Source organism: Triticum urartu, chromosome 2A (assembly GCF_056163025.1).
Source record: "Triticum urartu cultivar PI428250 chromosome 2A, HENAU_Tu73, whole genome shotgun sequence".
In the NCBI taxonomy this organism is placed as follows: domain Eukaryota; kingdom Viridiplantae; phylum Streptophyta; class Magnoliopsida; order Poales; family Poaceae; genus Triticum; species Triticum urartu.
In genome coordinates, this window is record NC_141874.1 from 655,822,800 (window position 1) to 655,841,984 (window position 19,185).

Below are 19,185 nucleotides of genomic sequence, written 5' to 3' on the forward strand. Positions count from 1 at the left end.
TCTGAGGCTCACGGTACTCCGATGAGCGGACTGTCAGACATAGAGAAGACATGTTGTGGGAATAGGGTTTCACCGTGGCCGACCATAGACTAGATTAGAATAGCCTAGCGTAGTCCACTATAATTTATTTGAAATATGTCCGGAATGTAAATGTTTTCGTCCGGTTTATATGAAAATTGCCCGGTTTGCATGCAATTCGTTCGGTTAGTTAAAATCTGATTTAAAATGTATGCGGATATGGTTGAATGTCCAGCTCCCGCATGAATGTCCGCGAGTTGATCCTCTGGTTCGAAGACGGACGCGGTGTTTGGTTTGAGGGTCAGGCCAGAGATGCCCTTAAACCCGACATAGTGACGAAGCACTAGTAAAAAAAAAACCCATTCGTCCCGGTTGATAAGGGCCTTTTGTCCCGGTTTGTGAACCGGGACTAAAGGGTCGTTACTAATGCCCTAACCCTTTAGTCCCAGTTCTTACACGAACCGGGACAGACGGGCCTCCACGTGGCCGGTGCGCCGAGCCCAGGCAGGAGGGCCTTTGGTCCCGGTTGGTGGCACCAACCGGGACCAATAGGCATCCATGCGTCAGCATTTCAGGGGCTGGGGTTTTTGTTTTTTTGAAGGGGGGGTTGGGGGTTTTGGGGGTTTAATTTAGGTGTTTCATATATTGTGTTAGCTAGCTAATTAATAGAGAGAAGTGTCCTCTCTTATGTTCGTGCTTGGTCGACGCTATATATACGTATATATAGAGAAGACTAGACATGCTAGCTAGTAAGCAAATGAAGGAAACAGAAGATCGTCATGAACATATGCATACAGAGAGAAGTGATATCGACCACCTCTCCTTCTCCGAGAGATTGGTCGAACAACAAGTTCTCGTATATCTATCCGACACTACCGGCTACATATATACAATACTTATCTCTTACAATATAATCTCCTAATTATATATGAACACAGGGTCCACATAGTATTCTCCGTCTTCAGCGATCACGTGGTCAAGTAAGAATGCCGCCAATTCCTCTTGAATTGCTCGGATACGATCTGGTGGTAGGAGTTCATCCCGCATCCGAAACATCTAATTTGAACAAGGGGGTCAATACAGATATATATATATATGTATGAATAAATGAAACTCAACACAAATGATGGTAATAAAATAAAATTGTGAATATTATTGCTTACGCACTTCATATTGTTCGTCAGAGTACCCCCGTTCACAGGTCGTGTGGCGGATGGACTCGCAAACGTAGTATCCACAGAAAGTATTCCCTTGTTCCTGCCACAACCACTTTAGAAGAAATAGAGGTCAATCAAACTGATAAGCAAGCATGCCAAATGGTATTTATGAAACTAGCGCTTGAATCACTAGGAGATGCGCGGAACATGTTACTATAGTACTTACTTTCGGGTGTCTAAATTGCAGCTTCTTCGGCAGTCCTGGAGCTTTTTTGGTGAATTTTCTCCAAACCCTGCCAAACAAAGAAAACAATTACTTGATATCAGGAAATGAACAAAGTTGCTGATAAGGTGGATAATGATCGATTTAACTTATTTCTCGAGCATTTGAGTCATGTCCGCATAGTCCTGGGGATCTTTTTGTCTCGAGTCTAAGACGGTTACTAGTCCCTGCTCAAGCTTAATCTCTAGGAGAATATAGTGGAAGCTACGCACGCATGCATAACTCATCAATTACATTACTATAACCTGGACTAATAAGGGAAACCGAATATGCACAAGACAGTAACACTCACTTGAAGTTGTAAGGAAAGAGTATTATATCTTTGTTTTCATTTATTACCAACGATCGTAGCAAGTTGGCCTCGGTATCTTCAGCACGATATTTAACCTCAGTTGCATCTATGAGATTTGTGTTAATGAACCCAATATCATCGATTTGTCTTTTCTTCAATTCGGTGATCTTCAATCTGCATAATATAGTGAGGATAATTATAAATACATGCAATGAAAGAGCTGACATATATAGAGAGACTTAATGACAGAAGTAGTACTACTTACATACAGTAGCAAGTGATCGTTGCTTTATCGAGGGCCTTTTGATTGAAAAACTAAAAGAACTCCTCAAATGGAACATTCAGCAGTTCAATTCCAACGAGGTCATGCTCCTCTCTAACTCTCAGCGTCAAAGTATTCCTCCCCCCAGACTCTCTACAGGTTTTCATGTACCAATCATGGAATCTTCGCATCTTCGTTGTTAGAGATCTTTCATCTTTGAAGAGAGGCTTCCCCTACTCGTATTTGTGTTCCTCCACCTCCAAGAAATCATAATGTACATTGTCGGGCAGGTAATCTCCAAGATTGCTATAACCGGGCACCATCCTCGGATCATTAGCGACGATGTCACTAGACACCTTGAGCGAGGGGCACGATTGGTTCACTTGTTCGCCGAGCTGGGCAATTTTTTTCCCAGCTCGTCATTCTTTTATCCTTTGATCACTGACAGTGCTTCCCGACCACTCCGCTTTGACAAATTTCTTTGCAATAATGCGATCATAGTTGCCTTTCGGCGGAGACTTTGCTGGTTTTTTCAGGGCAGCCAGAGTGCGCTTCGCTTTCACCGGATCTACCTTCTCCTCCGGAGGTGGATGTTTCTTTGCTTTCACCCCTTCAAAGAAGTTCGTCACTTCGGCTCGCGCGATCTTCGTGTTCTCCTCCAGGGTCCTCTCGTATGGTAACTTCTCTGGAGTCTTCAGAGAAGGACCGAATCTGTATTGCCTCCCGCCTTTGGCTGTACTGCTAGACACCGGCAGAGCAAACGGAGTGGCTGCGGCTGTCTTCTTTCCTTGCTTACGAGGCGGAGGAGAAGGATTACGACGCACCAGAGCAGCCGGAGCGGCAGCGGGTCTCTTCCGCCCTTGATGACGAGGCGGAGAAGGAGGAGGATGGCTGCTCGGGCGTGCCGGCGCAGGCGGAGAAGGACGCGGAGTGCCGCCACACACCAGAGAAGGAGGCTGAGTGCCCTGATCACTCACCGGAGGAGGAGGCGGAGTGCCCTGACTCGCCGGAGGAGGAGGAGGAGGCGGAGGCGTCCAGTTTAGAAGCTTGATGAGCTCCTTCCGCCATAGGCATGGAGTCAATAGACAAGAACCCAGCCGAGTCTCCCCTTGACCGGTAGGGTAGTCAAGCTGGAGGTCCTCAAATCCCTCTGTTATTTCGTCCACCATCACCCTGGCATATCCTTCTGGAATCGGACTACGGTGAAAAGTTGCGCCGGGTTCAGGAGGTCGAACAGAGCCGGCAGCCGCCTTGACTTTGAAGTTCTGCCATTGCGTCATAAGGTGGCAATGTTGAGACTCCGTGATAGCATCCACGGGGTAGCTAGCAGGAGCCGTCAAGACATGCTCCGCCTAAAGCAGCTCGGTGGAAGCCACACTGCTTCTCCGCTGAGATGGCGGGGTAGCTTCGGGGGTAGTTTCGGCAGGTCGCTTGCTGCGAGCTACTTCTCGTTCCTCTAGCGCTTGAACCCTTTCGTGCAGCGTCTGAATTTGGGCATGCTCCACTTTTTTCCTCCTCTCCTGGCATTTGTAACCGCCTGTGTCCGGAAAACCAGCCTTCCACGAAATAGAGCCTGGCGTGCCTCGTGTCCGTCCAGGGTGCTCAGGATTCCCGAGGGCCATTGTGAGCTCGTCATTCTCTCTGTCTGAAACGAATGTCCCTTGCTGCGCTGCATCGATATAGTGCTTAAGCCTCTTGACTGGTATGTTCATTTGCTCGTCTGTCCAAACACATTTCCCTGATACAGTGTCCAAGGTTCCGCCAGCCCCGAAGAACCAAGTCTGGCAACGGTCTGGCCAATTCATTGTCTCTGGTTCGATCCCTTTATCAAGCAGATCATTCTCAGCCTTGGCCCACTTAGGCCGGGCTTTGAGGTAGCCGCCTGACCCCGTGCGATGGTGAAGCTTCTTCTTTACAGCATTTTTCTTGTTTGTCGCCGACATCTTCTTACTCTTTTCCGATGTCTTGTAGGCCACAAATGCGGGCCAGTGACCTCTGTTCGTCTCATATCTGCCGATGAATTCGGGTGTCTCTTCTTTGTCGACAAACGTTTTCAGCTCATTCTTCCACCTCCTGAATAGGTCTGTCATCTTCTTAAGAGCATGAGACTTGATTAATTGCTCCTTAACTGGCTTCTCCGGATCCTCCTCTGGCGGTAGGGTGAAATTTGCCTTCAGCTCAGTCCAAAGATCATCTTTCTGCATATCATTGACATAAGACACCTCAAGGTCTTCGTTCTTAGGCTTATACCATTGTTGGATGCTGATCGGGATCTTGTCCCTAACAAGAACCCCGCACTGAGCAACAAATGCTTCCTTTGTCTGGATGGGTTCAGTCGGCATGCCATCGCGCGCGATTGCTGTGATCTCAAACCTTTCATCCGAGCGCAACTTTTTCTTCGGGCCTTGTCTCTTTACCGAAGTTGTGCTCGATCCTGAGGGCTAGAAAAAAAAGAATTAGACGAGAGTTAATTAATATGTGTACATACCAAAACAATGAATGCATCAATTAGCTAGTCATCACAGGCTTAACTAATATATTTACCTGGCCGGACTCTGTTCGGTCACCGAAGCCATCACCACGGGCTCCTTCTTGCACCCGCATTGGGTCACCGGAGCCATCGTAATCATGTCTTTCCTCCTCCATTCTTCGATCATCGTAGCCTTCTTCTTCTTCACCCTATTCTTCCAGACCATCATTGTCGTTAAGATACGACAAGACATCACCTCCGGCTAAGATTATGTCTCCCAACACCTGTTCTGCTTCCTCGTCTCGTCCGTGCTCCATTGTTTCTGCAAATATTACAACATGGCAATTATTACACAAACATGACAGCATGTGGATATATTAGTGGCAAACGTAGAACTAGCTTATTCCGGGTTTGGGGTGGCCTCGGCAACGCTTCAAGGGTAGGGGCGCATGAAACGCCCTCGATGCGGCTATATCTCCCACGTGTCGAAGCACGACTTAGAGGCATAACCGCATTGAAAGCAATGTCGCAAGTGAGGTAATCTTCACACAACCCATGTAATACATAAGGGACAAAGATACATAGTTGGCTTACAATCGCCACTTCACACAATTACATGAATAAAGCATTACATCAAACAGATACAATCAAGGTCCGACTACGGAACCAAAATAAAAGAAGACTACCCCAAAAGCTACACAGATCCCCGATCGTCCCACTAGGCTCCACTACTGATCAACTAGCACGAAACAACACAAAGGACAAGATCTTCATCGAGCTCCTCCTTGAGCTTGGTTGCGTCATCTGCACGGTATCATCGGCACCTGCAAACTGGTTTTGGAAGTATCTGTGAGTCACGGGGACTCAGCAATCTCACACCCTCGCGATCAAGACTATTTAAGCTTATGGGTAAGGTAAAAGGTATGAGGTGGAGCTGCAGCAAGCGACTAGCATATATGGTGGCTAACATATTCGCAAAAGAGAGCGAGAAGAGAAGGCAAAAGCACGGTCGAACAACTATGATCAAGAAGTGATCCTAGAACAACCTACGTCAAGCATAACTCCAACACCGTGTTCACTTCCCGAACCCCGCCGAGAAGAGACCATTAGGATATTCCTTCTAGCGGGAAGACCCGATCAAGCTCAGAATCCCGGTTACAAGACATCCTCGACAATGGTAAAACAAGTCCAGCAAAGCCACCCGAATGTGCCGACAAATCCCGATATGAGCTGCACATATCTTGTTCTCAGGGCACACCGAATTGTCCAAGGTTCCGGTAGGCCAGCCCAGAGTTGCCCCTGGTGGCCGCCGGCAGCTGACAGGTTGGACCAACACTCAAAGGAGCACTGGCCCGGGGGTTTAAATAAAGATGACCCTTGAGTCTGCAGAACCCAATGGAAAGAAAAGACTAGGTGGCGAATGGTAAAACCAATGTTGGTCCTTGCTGGAGGAGTTTTATTCAAGGCGAACTGTCAAGAGGTTCCCATTATAACACAGCCGCGTAAGGAACGCAAAATCCGGGAACATAACACCGATATGACGGAAACTAGGGCGGCAAGAGTGGAATAAAATACCAGGCATAAGGCTGAGCCTTCCACCCTTTACCAAGTATATAGATGCATTAATTAAATAAGAGATATTGTGATATCCCAACAAAATATCCATGTTCCAAACATGGAACAAGATCCAATCTTCACCGGCAACTAACAACGCTATAAGAGGGGCTGAGCAAAGCGGTAACATAGCCAAACAACAGTTTGCTAGGACAAGGTGGGTTAGAGGCTTGGCTCAACAATATAGGAGGCATGAAAAGCAAGTGGTAGGTATCGCGGCAAAGGCATAGCAAAAGAGCGAGCAACTAGCAAGCAAACATAGAAGTGATTTCGAGGGTATGGTCATCTTGCCTGAAATCCCGCAAGGAAGAAGAACGAGTCCATGAAGAAGACAAAAGGACGTAGTCGAACGAATCCTCACAACACGACGTTACCGAATTACCGAGAAGAAGTACACCGGAAAGAAAGCAAAAAACATAGTAAACAACCACCAGATGAACATGGCATGATGCACAACCAAGTATGATGCATGTCCGGTTTAAAGAGGGTTGCATATCGACGAAGCACCACATTCAAGTTATTTAGTTCGGTCTCGTTTATGTACCCAACAATATTAAATGTTGTTAAACATGGCAAGAGGGTGAAGCAAAGTAAAACTACCTATCTAGTCAAGTTTAAATGAGGCCGGAAACAACGAACAACATTTTCGGAAAATCCTCATATGCATATATTAGGTTTGGTACTGTTCTTCCCTAAACCATATTTTAGGGTTGTTAAACATGCAAAGTAAAACCACCATGTTAAACTAGGCATTTTTCTACCCCATTTACATATAAAGTTTATTTAAAACCGAGCTACGGTTAATTAGTTATGAAATAAATCATTTTAGCAAGTTATTTAAGCAAATTTAAACAAACAACATTTTAAACATTTGAAACATAGATGAAAGCTGCATATTATTAAACTAGATGAAAATCTAAGCAAGTTTCATATTAAGTTTGTTTTAATCCGATGCACGGTTGGAGAGTTATAAAATGCATGATGTCTAGGGGGTTTCCTGCAAAACTACTGTCTCTGGAAAATAGACAAATCTCCAGACAAAAAAACATTATGGGGCCAAAACTGGGGCGGGCTGGGCCTCACCATGGGCCAACCCAGTCAGTGAAGGAGCTGGTAGGCCACCAGCTGGGCCGAGGCAAGGCCGGCCCAGGCGCGTGCAGTCGATCTGGAATCGGTCAACGCAAGCGGCCGAGGCACTCTGCTCGTTTCCGAAGCAGGACGACAGCGGCAGGTTTGGGCTGACGCCGGTCATGAACGGGCAAGGGCGGCGGAGGTGATCTCCTATGGGACTGCGTCGGATCCTGCCGGCGATTGGACTTGGCGGTGATTGGAGCTCTGGGATGCCCTGGTTGCTCCTGTCCAACAGAGAAGACAGGGAGAGCAGCGGAGGTTAGAGAAACGGGAAGGAGGAGAAGGATGAAGGAGAGGGCGCGACGGGGGCCTGCCTGCTGGGCGCCTGGTCTCGGGTCGCCGGCGCATGGTGACGGAGGCGAGACAATGCCGCGTGAGCAGAGGAGGAGCACGACACATGGGCACGGGCGCTCGCTCGTGGCTGACTTCGGCAGCAGGGAAGGAAGGCGCGAGGAAGCAAGGACTTGGCGCGGATCAACGCCGGCGCGAGGCAGATCGGCGAGAGGAGACGGGCGCGCGAGGGAGGGGGCTCAGCTGCAGAAGAGGTCTGGCGGCTTGAGGCCGCAAGGCCCTGGTGGCGCGGTCGCCAGCGATGTTGGAGGCGTTGGCTGGCTGGTCCTGGTCGTCGCCGACATCCTGCAGGGCACGAGGAGGCGGCTTGCCGTCGGTGGAGTCCCGGCGTGGAGACCAAGAGGAGGTGGCATCGGGCATGAGCAAGGGATCGGGCATGAGCAAGGGATCGAGGGGAAGGCTCGGATGGAGTCTTGTTGGTTTGGGACCAAGGAGAAAGGGATCAGGGAGGATCCCGATGTGAATTGAGTGTGGCATCGGCAAGGGGAAGGATGGGACAAGGGTCCTAATTTTTAGGGTTTGTCCAAAAAGACTAGGAGTGGAGTATATATATACCTCACAGACTAGGTTAGGGGCTACCTCGTCCCTACGATCGCAATTTGACGATTGCGGATAAAATAGCTAGGGAGCCCAATTAACAACACGGAGATGTTTTGTAGATGTTAGGGGGTGATCCGGACACAACGGTGGCGACAGTCCGGGTCGGGTTCGGGACAACTTTCGAACGCGTGCGCGAGGGGGTTTGATGCACTGAGCAGAGAGGGTTTCGGACCGTGCGATCGCATCGGACAGCTCCGGACGCGAAGAGGGGTAGGAGGATGGACTAGGTAGGCTGTGGCGAGACTGCGAGGGGGAGAAGAGAGAGAGAGAAGGCCCGACATCTATTTCCGGAGACCGAAAACGTCCGACGAAAAGACCGGCTATACTGCCGCTATAGTTTAACGGTTGGGCTATCAGACGAACTACGAATGCGATGAAACTTGACAAGCGGTCTATCTACACTATAATAAGACCACACGCCAACTCTCATCCCATTCTGAGAACATTTTCTGGCCACTTATAAAATACTATTTTGGACATGCCGCGGGTGCGTGCAAGTGTGTCTGGGCTCAGAACGGACAACGGAGAGAACGAGGAGGCCGGGACGGATGCAAGTTTCGAAAACATGATGATGCAATGCACATGATGACATGACAAAGATGCAACACACAAACGAATGACAAGGCAACAACAGCGAATAACTGCAAGACACCTGGCACATCGGTCTCGGGGCGTTATAACACTCCACCACTACGAGAGGATCTCGTCCCGAGATCTAGAATGGCACCGGAGGGAAAACGGAAGAGAAAGAGAAGAGGTAAAACTAAGTTGCTTCTTTGACAAACGAGTGAAACCAAACAACCTTGAAAAGGTTAAGTCATTTCGAGAAAAGAATACAACGGAGATGAACGAAGTTGAAAGCACTGCGTTAAGAAAGGGGAAAGGAAAGAACCGATTCGGGTAGCACTCCGGTTTAGAAGGGATGCACGACTTGATAAGGCGAAAAGAGCTTGAGCAAAAAGGTCACAACACTCCAGTTAAATGGATAAACCAAGAAAAGAACACGATCCTGACAGAACAAGAAGATGTGTTGAAGAGAGCAACATCACAACGCATCCGGGAGGAAGAAATAGAAGATAGATAATTGAAATAAAAGAATGGGGAAGAAAATTCCAAGTTGTGCCACAATTGAGCTTGAAAAGGCATCCTTAGGAGAATGGTCAAACGGAGTTGTTGGAACACCAACAACGGAAGGACAAGCTTGAAGTGGGCTTATAGAAGGCATCTCAACATTATGAGGTGACAACTTGCCACTCACGGAAAAGATTTGATTGGATTTATAAGACAAGGGGACGAGAAACTATTTCACCGGGAGGATAAATGAAGAACTTGGGTCATTTATGAGCACCATAATAGCAACAATCCTTAGGGAAAACTTTAGGTGAAATATAACCCAAGATAACTCCATTGACGAGATCGATGGATTTGAAATATTTCATTTTTGTGAATGAAGACTGATATATTACCACCTCAAAGATAAGAGAGAATAATTGCGCTCCGGATTGCAAGATGAAGAAGAACTTGAGCACCTCTGAAAAGAAATTTGATGAACACTTCGAGAAGGAATTAAATCCTTGATGAACCAACATGAAGAACCTTCATGAAGAACTCCGGTAACAAAAGAAATGATCAAACGGAAGGAAAGAGAGGTCGAAAAACACAAGGTGAATCCTTGCAATGATTTAGATGGATCTCCGTGATAATTAGAGCTTGGAACTCCGGGAAAGAAAGACGAGCACTTGAAACCAAGAATTTAATCATCGTGAACAAACTCCGGAAGAAAAGATTAACATATGGATGAAACAAGAATAAGAATTACATTATGCTTATCCTTCACCAATTCAAATTGATGACAAGCAATGGAATTGGCATACTACTTATTCTCATAGAAAGGATTAATATAGATATAGCGCAAACTTGAGGAAGGTCTTCAACGAACCACCGGTAGGATTGGAAAGAACGAATGAATAGATATGATAAACAAGGAAGAGAAATCTTGAACGAACCACCGTAAGAATTGAAAAAGAACAATTAAAAACATGAAGAAACACCGGGAAGAATTAGAAATTAAACAAAGATGCTTGAGAGAATTTAGATCCATGAGAACGAAGAGATTACGGGCTGATTAGAGAATCCTTGATTTAGACATCGGTATGATTTAGAGTATGAGAGCTGAAAGCTGGAATGAATAAATCTTATATGATGGGCTCCGGATAATCAAACTGAACAGAATCTTGAATTGCTCTGGATAGGTGAAAAGAATTCTCACAATCGAAAACAATTATGAGAGGATGGTATCAAGCTTGAACTACGCATCTCTGAGAGAATGGTTAAGATTTTGAGGAAAACTCTTCTTCGGGCTTCAAAATCCAAGAATGACGATGAGAAACCACCACCATGAATTATTGAGGCACTCCGGAATGAAGAATGGAAAGGTTGAGCCAACGATGAAAAGATTTTGACAGATCTTGGAGAAGACATTTGACTGATGATAAATCATTCTTACGACAAACTTCGAAAATAAAATTTGAGGATAGCTCCGGGAAAATAAGAAGAGTCAGGTAAGATCCTGGGAAAAGACCTGTGGGTTAGGGCCCACTCAAAAGAAACACCGTAGAATGATTTAAAAGAGAGAATACACCGGTAAGATTTAAATGGCTAGAATGAGATAACAACCTCGAAATAGGTTGAACTGATCTTGAAAGACAAGACGAGCCTTCTGAGATATCTTCAGCACTCCCGAACAAATGAATAGCGAGAAGTGAATTATTATGAGGTGCACCGGTATGAGAAGGTATTTGAAACGAGGAAAAAGGGATATGAGATCAACACCGAAAGCTTGATTTTAAACCACCGGAGAAGAAAAAAATGAAGAATGATGAACGAGTAGAGCATTTTCATGAGAACCACTGGGTAAGAATATTGACGGAAAAGAATGGAGAGGCTTCACATCCATAAGCTGATACTTGATTAAGAAATCTGAGTCCTTGAAGAAGAAAAAGGTGGGTGGGTGGGAAAAACAAAGACAACTTGGGATGGATGAAATGAACAACGTTGAGAAAGCTGAGATTGAATCTTGCAAATGTTGAAATGATCGGATCCACTTGAAGAGAAACACGCCGGTGAAAAGGATTGACAAGACAATCTTGATGATGAAGAAGAATTGGTATTCACATCGGAGTATGAGAACAGCATTTGGGGAAGGTATGGAATCAACACTTGACATTGAAGCAACTCGAATACCCCAACTCAAAACAAAACAAAGGATTGGCTTGCAAAATAAGCCGGAACAAACATATGATAGATATTTCGCCCGAAGTTTTCATGGTGGGGCCTACACGGGCTCGATCGTACAGCACCATCATGTACAAGGCAGTGTACATGACATACCAAGCGTCCCCGAGTCGGCATAGCCAAGGACTCTTTAAGACACAACGAGACCACTGTAAAACCAACCGTGGATAGGCGGACCACTAGATGTCGAACCCCAATTTCATATCATATATCCGTCGGAAAGATATCCTGAGAGCTACTTGAATTCCCACTTATAAACTCCCGAAACTTTCCGTTTATGCAATCAGGTGTTGGGGATACACGGGAAGCATAATATCTCACCCAAACTAGCAAATCGTACATCTAGTTGTATCCATCCTTCAACACATAACCAAGAAACCTTCGGAAATCATCTACCTCAACCTTCGAAAAGCATCCGTTATAGGAGTTATGGCAATACTCCCGAACTCCCGCCCCAGTACTAGGTGGCGTCGAGGTTATCTCACCAACAACTGCATAAAAGAGATTTTCGATGTCGGCGAAACTAAACTCAGGTATTCCAGAACTGCAACGATAAAATTGTGACGACAAAACCTCGGAGCTCAACTCCCCGGGACACTGCCACAACCCCTAAATTTCAGGAGGCACCAAGAACAATGTTCTCGTCACAAAACCATCGGAACGATTCCAAGATACCCGCGTGATCCTAAATTTTTTTAGTGAAATTTGAGAAGAGAAGAGCCAAAACTCTACGCTAGGATGCCTCACCAGAGTGACGAAGGGATTGAGGAGTAAAAAGAATTCGTAACTCTCCGATATATATAATCCTAAATGACTCAAAACATTTTTCTAGACTCAACAACAACAGCGATTCGATCAAGCAGGGGGCTCCTAAAGTCGGGAAGGCTCTGATACCAACTTGAAACGCCCTCGATGCGGCTATATCTCCCACGAGTCGAAGCACGACTTAGAGGCATAACCGCATTGAAAGCAATGTCGCAAGTGAGGTAATCTTCACACAACCCATGTAATACATAAGGGACAGAGATACATAGTTCGCTTACAATCGACACTTCACACAATTACATGAATAAAGCATTACATCAAACAGATACAATCAAGGTCCGACTACGGAACCAAAATAAAAGAAGACTACCCCAAAAGCTACACAGATCCCCGATCATCCCGACTGGGCTCCACTACTGATCAACTAGCATGAAACAACACAAAGGACAAGATCTTCATCGAGCTCCTCCTTGAGCTTGGTTGCGTCATCTGCACGGTATCATCGGCACCCGCAAACTAGTTTTGGAAGTATCTGTGAGTCACGGGGACTCAGCAATCTCACACCCTCGCGATCAAGACTATTTAAGCTTATGGGTAAGGTAAAAGGTATGAGGTGGAGCTGCAGCAAGCGACTAGCATATATGGTGGCTAACATATTCACAAAAGAGAGCGAGAAGAGAAGGCAAAATCACGGTCGAACAACTATGATCAAGAAGTGATCCTAGAACAACCTACGTCAAGCATAACTCCAACACCGTGTTCACTTCCCGAACCCCGTTGAGAAGAGACCATCACGGTTACACATGCGGTTGGTGTATTTTAATTAAGATCAACTTCATGTTTTCTACAACCGGACATTAACAAATTCCCATTTGCCCATAACCACGGGCACGGCTTTCGAAAGTTCAAATCCCTGCAGGGGTGTCCCAACTTAGCCCATCACAAGCTCTCACGGTCAACGAAGGATATTCCTTCTAGCGGGAAGACCCGATCAGGCTCGGAATCCCAGTTACAAGACATCCTCGACAATGGTAAAACAAGTCCATCAAAGCCACCCGAATGTGCCGACAAATCCCGATAGGAGCTGCACATATCTCGTTCTTAGGGCACACCGGAATGTCCAAGGTTCCGGTAGGCCACCCCAGAGTTGCCCCTGGTGGCCACCGGCAGCTGACAGGTTGGACCAACACTCAGAGGAGCACTGGCCCGAGGGTTTAAATAAAGATGACCCTTGAGTCTGCAGAACCCAATGGAAAGAAAAGGCTAGGTGGCGAATGGTAAAACCAATGTTGGGCCTTGCTGGAGGAGTTTTATTCAAGGCGAACTGTCAAGGGGTTCCCATTATAACCCAACCACATAAGGAACGCAAAATCCGGGAACATAACACCGATATGACGGAAACTAGGGCGGCAAGAGTGGAAGAAAACACCAGGCATAAGGCCGAGCCTTCCACCCTTTACCAAGTATATAGATGCATTAATTAAATAAGAGATATTGTGATATCCCAACAAAATATCCATGTTCCAAACATGGAACAAGCTCCAATCTTCACCTGCAACTAACAACGCTATAAGAGGGGCTGAGCAAAGCGGTAACATAGCCAAACAACGGTTTGCTAGGACAAGGTGGGTTAGAGGCTTGGCTCAACAATATAGGAGGCATGAAAAGCAAGTGGTAGGTATCGCGGCAAAGGCATAGCAAAAGAGCGAGCGACTAGCAAGCAAAGATAGAAGTGATTTCGAGGGTATGGTCATCTTGCCTGAAATCCCGCAAGGAAGAAAAACGAGTCCATGAAGAAGACAAAGGGATGTAGTCGAACGAATCCGCACAACACGAGGTTACCGGATTACCGAGAAGAAGTACACCGGAAAGAAAGCAAACAACATAGTAAACAACCACCACATGAACATGGCATGATGCACAACCAAGTATTATGCATGTCCGGTTTAAAGAGGGCATGGCATGGCAAAGTGCAACAACCAAAGCTACAAATTAAGTGGAGCTCGATATGCAACGGGTTGCATATCGATGAAGCACCGCATTCAAGTTATTTAGTTCGATCTCGTTTATGTACCCAACAATATTAAATGTTTTTAAACATGGCAAGAGGGTGAAGCAAAGTAAAACTACCTATCTAGTCAAGTTTAAATGAGGCCGGAAACAACGAACAACATTTTCGGAAAATCCTCATATGCATATATTAGGTTTGGTACTGTTCTGCCCTAAACCATATTTTAGGGTTGTTAAACATGCAAAGTAAAACCACCATGTTAAACTAGGCATTTTTCTACCCCATTTACATATAAAGTTTATTTAAAACCAAGCTACGGTTAATTAGTTATGAAATAAATCATTTTAGCAAGTTATTGAAGAAAATTTAAACAAACAGCATTTTAAACATTTGAAACATAGATGAAAGTTGCATATTATTAAACTAGATGAAAATCTAAGCAAGTTTCATATTAAGTTTGTTTTAATCCGATGCACGGTTGGAGAGTTATAAAATGCATGATGTCTAGGGGGTTTCCAGTAAAAACTGTTGTCTCTGGAAAATAGACAAATCTCCAAACAAAAAAACATTACGGGGCCAAAACTGGGGCGGACTGGGCCTCACCATGGGCCAACCCAGTCAGTGAAGGAGCTGGTAGGCCGCCAGCTGGGCCGAGGCGAGGCCGGCCCAGGCGCGTGCGGTCGATCTGGAATCGGTCAACGCGAGCGGCCGAGGCACTCTGCTCGTTTCCGAAGCAGGACGACAGCGGCAGGTTCGGGCTGACGCCGGTCATGAACGGGCAAGGGCGGCGGAGGTGATCTCCTATGGGGCGGCACGGTGCCCCGGAGGCGGGAACGAGGCCGAGGACACGGGGACTGCGTCGGATCCTGCCGGCGATTGGACTTGGCGGTGATTGGAGCTCCGGGACGCCCTGGTTGCTCCTGTCCAACAGAGAAGACAGAAGACAGGGAGAGCAGGGGAGGTTAGAGAAACGGGAAGGAGGAGAAGGATGAAGGAGAGGGCGCGACGGGGGCCTGCCTGCTGGGCGCCTGGTCTCGGGTCACCGGCTCATGGTGACGGAGACGAGACAATGCCGCGTGAGCAGAGGAGGAGCTCGACACATGGGCTCGGGCGCTCGCTCGTGGCTGACTTCGGCAGCAGGGAAGGAAGGCGCGAGGAAGCTGGGACTTGGCGCGGATCAACGCCGGTGCGAGGCAGATCGGCGAGAGGAGATGGGCGCGCGAGGGAGGGGGCTCAGCTGCAGAAGAGGTTCGGCGGCTTGAGGCCCCAGGGCCCTGGTGGCGCGGTCGCCAGCGATGTTGGAGGCGTTGGCTGGCTGGTCCTGGTCGTCGCCGACGTCCTGCAGGGCACGAGGAGGCGGCTTGCCGTCGGTGGAGTCCCGGCGTGGAGACCAAGAGGAGGTGGCATCGGGCATGAGCAAGGGATCGGGCATGAGCAAGGGATCGAGGGGAAGGCTCGGATGGAGTCTTGTTGGTTTGGGACCAAGGAGAAAGGGATCGGGGAGGATCCCGATGTGAATTGAGTGTGGCGGCGGCAAGGGGAAGGATGGGATAAGGGTCCTAACTTTTAGGGTTTGTCCAAAAAGACTAGGAGTGGAGTATATATATACCTCACAGACTAGGTTAGGGGCTACCTCGTCCCTACGATCGCAATCGGACGATTGCGAATAAAATAGCTAGGGAGCCCAATTAACAAAACGGAGATGTTTTGTAGATGTTAGGGGATGATCCGGACACAACGGTGGCGACAGTCCGGGTCGGGTTCGGGACAACTTTCGGACGCGCGCGCGAGGGGGTTTGATGCACTGAGCAGAGAGGGTTTCGGACCGTGCGATCGCATCGAACAGCTCCGGACGTGAAGAGGGGTAGGAAGATGGACTAGGTAGGCTGTGGCGAGACTGCGAGGGGGAGAAGAGAGAGAGAGAGAGAGGGCCCGGCATCTGTTTCCAGAGACCGAAAACGTCCGATGAAAAGACCGGCTATACTGCCGCCATAGTTTAACGGTTGGGCTATCAGACGAACTCCGAATGCGATGAAACTTGACAAGCGGTCTATCTACACTATAATAAGACCACACGCCAACTCTCATCCCATTCCGAGAACATTTTCCGGCCACTTATAAAATACTATTTCGGACATGCCGCGGGTGCGTGGAAGTGTGTCTGGGCTCAGAACGGACAACGGAGAGAACGAGGAGGCCGAGACGGATGCAACTTTCGAAAACATGATGATGCAATGCACATGATGACATTACAAAGATGCAACACGCAAACGAATGACAAGGCAACAACAGCGAATAACTGCAAGACACCTTGCACATCGGTCTCGGGGCATTACAGCGCGGCGGGAGGGGGTAGGAGACCGAAATCGTTTTTTTCTAGGGTTTGGGTGTCCTCGAGAGTTTTGGTCGAGCGAGAGGGCTGGGGGGTTCTCCCGTGTTATAAGTTATCACGGTCGAAGTTATCCGGGAGGGGGTTATATTGACAACGACGACATACATACATGGGAAAATAATGTTATCGGGGAGGGGGTAGGTCGAACCTCCCCCCCCCCCCTCGTGTTGAAGTTATCAGGACATGGGGTATATCGACAACGACATATCCGATAAAAAATAAGAAGACGAAGAATAAATAAAAAGAGGAGAAGAAGATATTAATAGAGGAGAAGATTGAAGTAAAAAAGAAGAAAAAAAAAGAGGAGAAGAAGAAAGGAATAGAGGAGAAGAAGAGAAAATAGAATATTCTATTTTCTCTTCTTCTCCTCTTCTTTTTCTTTTTTTTTCTTCTTCTCCTCTATTCCTTAAGGCTGGACATGCTCGACGGGCTACCCGTCGTTGCCACACCATGCGGCCAAAGATGTCCATGATCGAAAAGGGATGTGTTATTGGCCCCGTAGAACGTAGTATGGTTCCGGCGACGCAGAGCGTGGCGGTCGCGGTCGGTCTTGGTGCTTGGCATACATGGCTAGCTATCTTCCTCACCAAATCAATCAAGCTTCCTCGTCGACGTGAGAAGAGGATTCGGGGCACGCAAGTGCGGGCACCGAGTCTCACGCACGTCCCTTTTCTTTTAGCTTTTGATTTTTAAACTTTCATATCTTTCGAATAAAAGGTTTAAATTAAGTTATGTTTTCATATTTGTCTTTCTCATGATGTGGGCTCAATAAGATTAATTTTGAATACATTTTGATAAATTTTGAAAATAAATGTTAAGTTTCAACTCTTGAAACTTAGTATGAACGACTGATAAAATTAGGGATTTTTTTGCCTACGAGAGACAAAAAAAATGTATTAAACTTTTTCTCTATAAAACTTGGTAAAGACGAGCGACAAAATCGGAAGCTTTAGATGAAAAAACGTAAGTTTCAACGACTAGAACTTAAAACTCGCCTTCATACGGATCCAACTACTTTACGAATCATGAGGCAATTGAGCGTTCGACAGGGCTTAGCAGGTGTGTGCCCCAGCACCTGCATGCCCCTATGAACTTCCACATGGATGTGTGCATCTTTTACCACCTACTATCATATTGCTAGCAGATTTAAATATATATCTTCAAGCACTTAATATTCTTTCTTCTAACAATAACTATTTAATGATCAGAAAAATGGCAAAACAAAGCACCGGCATTTCTTTGAAGCATTATATTTTGTGTTTCTTACATTTGAATCCAATCACATCTCAGAGCATCAAAAGGATGATAAGCGTCTACCTACCGGTATTTTTGGGTTCGAGTGCTATTGCTCGGTTCGTCCGGTTTGATGTTACCTAGTCGGCACGCATTGATGTAACAGACACAACATGGTCATAGTCATTGACAACATGTTTTGCAATTAAATGATTCCGCTTCGACGTCACGCACTCATTCTTAGGGAATATCTTGTGCACCGCAGGGGGTGGGGTGGGTAGGGCCTGGCAACCGTCTCTGGCTGCGCGAGCCTGCCTCTATTCAGGTTCAACGTGACATTGTGCGGCGTCAGCCAACTTGACGTCTTGGCGCCTCTGAAAAATGACAAGTTCAGTCATTCCATTTCATCCAGGCATGCAGCTACGAAAAGTTTCAAGCGGGCTAGCAATTCGGTAAAGCAAAGGTTAACCAAATATGGAATGCCCGGCCGCATGGATGTACCCGACGTCTCTACCCGGTGGAACAAACATCGGGCCCCATCACCAAGGCAAGGGGCGACACATGTAGGGCGAAGGCAGCGGGCAGCTGACGAGGTAGCCCCGGGTGGCTTGGGGACAACGTGGATGACAATAAAACTCCATGTGGTCAAGGAGGCCTTGCGTATGAGGTCATTGTCGGGTACCTTGCCTAGTTAAGTTTACTTTAGCTTAAATTAGTTCAAACTTATTAAATTCCGTCCATTTGGTTGTAAATATATCGAATTTAACAAATACTAGTTTGATGCCCGTATGTTCTAGTGTGTTGGCAATGGAATAACAAAAACATATATATGCATGACCCAATTGTTCTAATTCAGAATTGTATGTCAAGCATGACGCAATGTGGTTTTCATTGATATACCAGCGACAAATGCCGATTATCTCTCCTCCTTTCCTTACAAAAGCGACATCTATCTCCCTATCCCTCCTTCCCCTCTACCTTCATTGTCTTCATCCGTCCTTATTTTAGCACTGTCGTTGCTTTAAAAGTTTATCATCTGACCTTACCATCGTGTCAAACCTTTTATTACTGTTAGCAAATCTATGGAATGATCCTCGCATGACGTGAGAGATGATGACATGAAAAAAAACTAAGAGTAGTAACAAAAGAAATAATTGTGGAAAATAAAATATTGCTGACATGACTTGATATGTTTCATACATACCACCTTTAGTAGCAAGTTTAGAATAGTAACTTGTTAGTTCTATTAGCATAATACCTGTTCGTTGCCACCGGAAAAGTCAAGGAGTACCTGCACAGGCAACGTAACAAG

The 19,185-nt window shown here is 46.5% G+C and overlaps 1 pseudogene; it reads right to left on the reverse strand.

Annotated features, from left to right (window-relative positions):
* Window positions 1-2,011: 2,011 nt before the first annotated feature.
* LOC147986464 (uncharacterized) lies at window positions 2,012-4,216 on the reverse strand (annotated as a pseudogene).
* Window positions 4,217-19,185: the final 14,969 nt, after the last annotated feature.